Source organism: Zea mays, chromosome 7, assembly GCF_902167145.1.
Source record: "Zea mays cultivar B73 chromosome 7, Zm-B73-REFERENCE-NAM-5.0, whole genome shotgun sequence".
Classification (NCBI taxonomy): domain Eukaryota; kingdom Viridiplantae; phylum Streptophyta; class Magnoliopsida; order Poales; family Poaceae; genus Zea; species Zea mays.
In genome coordinates, this window is record NC_050102.1 from 27599282 (window position 1) to 27602074 (window position 2793).

At 39.7% G+C, this 2793-nt stretch overlaps 1 long non-coding RNA gene across 1 annotated transcript; it reads right to left on the reverse strand.

The window, feature by feature from the left end:
* Positions 1 to 282: 282 nt before the first annotated feature.
* Positions 283 to 889, reverse strand: LOC103632178 (uncharacterized). The gene is made up of 2 exons (XR_555740.2): positions 769 to 889; positions 283 to 613 (listed from the first exon to the last, which is right to left on the reverse strand). It is a non-coding gene; the product is annotated as an uncharacterized lncRNA (long non-coding RNA).
* Positions 890 to 2793: the final 1904 nt, after the last annotated feature.

The following is a 2793-nucleotide window of genomic DNA, read 5'->3' on the forward strand; positions in this document are numbered from 1 at the left end:
GCTCACAATGCTCGTAGGAAATTTAGTTTTGTTTTTGTAGTGACCCTTATATCATCATCCAAGTGAACGTCAATGTTAGGCGAAAGACATGATAGGATGAACTGCACCCTTAATATGTAATCCGATACACGTTCCAAGGCAATCATCACTTTGGTGATGAGATTTAACTACTATCTGCACACATCTCATATTACATATATACGGTATAGCGCTAACCAATTATATATTTTTTATTTCCTGTATTTTTTAGCTTTGGATAAAAGCACAGACATATTCATCATCTTTAAGAAATCACTAATCATTTATTCTAGCCATTTAACTTGCTCCAGCGTTGTTACTGTTAGTGTACATCGAGTCCATGAGCAGAAGTTTCTAAATATCAGCAACCATGCAGCAGAATCCTATTGTAGCGGAGGTGGTGCAATCCCGGGTCCACAGAAAACACAATTGCATGCTGGCCCTTCGATGCAGTTTCCACTACGAGCTCCGAGGGCAATGCAGTTGTGGCTGCAGTCCTTCGGGATACAATTGTCACCCAACTTAATAACCGCCGGGGTACAATCTGCATCAATATTGCTGCTACTTTCTGTTGATGCAATTATCCCTACCTCATCTGCAAATTTCAACAGGAAGTTTTTTTTTATCAAAACAACTGTAGTAACAACACTTGTGGAATAGGACCAAAGCAACAATGATATGATAGGTGCTAATGCATGTAAGACATTATTAAAATATATAGCTGCAGCTTATGTATAGGCAGAGATATACTTGACAGCAGCACCATGAAGGCCAGCAGCAGGAAAACATGGGTACGGGCCATCTTGATTAGCCTGTTGAAAAGGTTAATGGTGTTGAAAAATGTGTTGCTAGTTGTTTGAATGTCTGATCTGTGAGGATATGGTAAATGTGTCTTATATATAGTGGATCCAAACTTCTATTTTTGGACCACATTAATCTTATGTGGCATTGAATGATTTCTTCAAAATATATATAGTAGAACTTAATTGTGGGTATTAGTATGAACATATCTGCCGGCTCGTTCTAGAGTGAGAAATTAATGTATAACAAGGAATTGCTACTGCTATTTATCTGTAATGCATACTTGCTTGAAATATATACAACTTGCAGCAAATAAACAGAAACGAATGCAATTAATATGGGCTGACAGACTCGTAAGTGATAGGCTGATGGCAGCAGCCAGCAGCTTAGCTGGACGCGTGAAGGGCACCAGCGAATAGCTAGTTTCGCAAAGTGGGCTGCCATCTTCCAAGAAGCCTGGACCAGGAAGCCCAGCTCAGGGCTTGTTTAGCTCTCGTGGATTGAGTGTGATTGGATGAGTTTGAACCCCAAACAAGTCAAATTTCTTTTTAATTTTTTTTCAATCTCATCAAATCTATGTGTATTGGGAATAACCGAACAAGCCTCAAAGATCTCCGACCCAGAATGGGTTAACAGATTGGTCTGTATATGTGCGGTACACCGGTACTTATCACCGTTGCGCCTTGTATTCCAGCACCACGTTTGTAACCAAACAAGCTACTCAAACTTGACCTATGTTCTTCGTCCTCCACGCTACCCTGCTTATATATCTCTCTTCTTCCTCTCTTCCGAGTCATGAGAGTTGCTAACAAAGTGGTGTCAGAGTCACCAATTTTAGATCTTACGTTACTGAAGAACGAGGCTTCCCCCCAAAACAGCAGTACCAGAAGACATTAGTATCGGTTGGTATTTCCAACTAAAACTAATATTATGTTATTAGTATTGGCGGACATCGGTCGGTACTAATATTATTATACAAGCATTTTCTATGGCTCCACTTCTCGTATCTGGAAAAGTTGGTCTCCACCTAAATGCAGATTCTTTCTATGGCTGGCAGCCTTGAACAGATGTTGGACTGTTGGCCGTCTACCTAGGCAGGGATTGGAACATCCAGAACACTGTCTTTTTTTTATCAGGAGGAAGAAACAATTGAGCACATTCTTCTCAGTTGTGTTTTTTCTAGGGAAGTTTGGTATATGCTGCTTCCAATGGTAGGATTGCAACAAGCTGCACCAGGGCTTCAAGATAAGGTATTCTAAAATTGGTGGAAATTGGCGGAGGTACATGTGTCACCCATACAAAGGAAAGGATTCAACACCCTAGTTTCTCTTGTGGCTTGAATGTTGTGAAAACATCGGAATACATGTGTCTTTGATAAGGCTCCACCAAGCATTGTCGGGATCATCCAGGAAGTCAAAGACGAGGCTTCTCTTTGGTGTTTGGCTGGAGCAGCTGGGCTACATGGTCTTTGGCCATAGTTGTTATGTAATGTGGTACAAGTCGTCTATTGTTTTGTATCTTAGATGAGTTCTTTTAGGTTTCTTTGTTTTTGGCCTCCGTAAGGAGACCTTGTTTTTTAGTCTATTCCAGACCCTTACTCTTCTTGAAACGCAATTCTCCTGCGTATTCGAGAAAAAAAGCTTCAAGAAGGAGACATGCGACCCAATTTTCTTTCAAGAGTTTTTTTAATATTTCACTCATTTAAGTGTGGCAAAATACTAGAAAGTCCATCCTCTCATATAATATAGTTGAAATAGTTACTTATTTTGTTTAGATTTCTTGAGTTTTCTGGTTGATTATATAATTTAGGGAAAAATAGCTAGTTCATCCTCTCATTTGTGTTAAAATATGTACGAAGGTAATCGAATTTAGGAAAAAACGGAGAGGAGCTATATTCATGGCGCTATTGAGAGCACCTAGAGGGGGTGAATAGGTGATCCTGTAAAATCAACACTAAATAACACAAACTTGTTT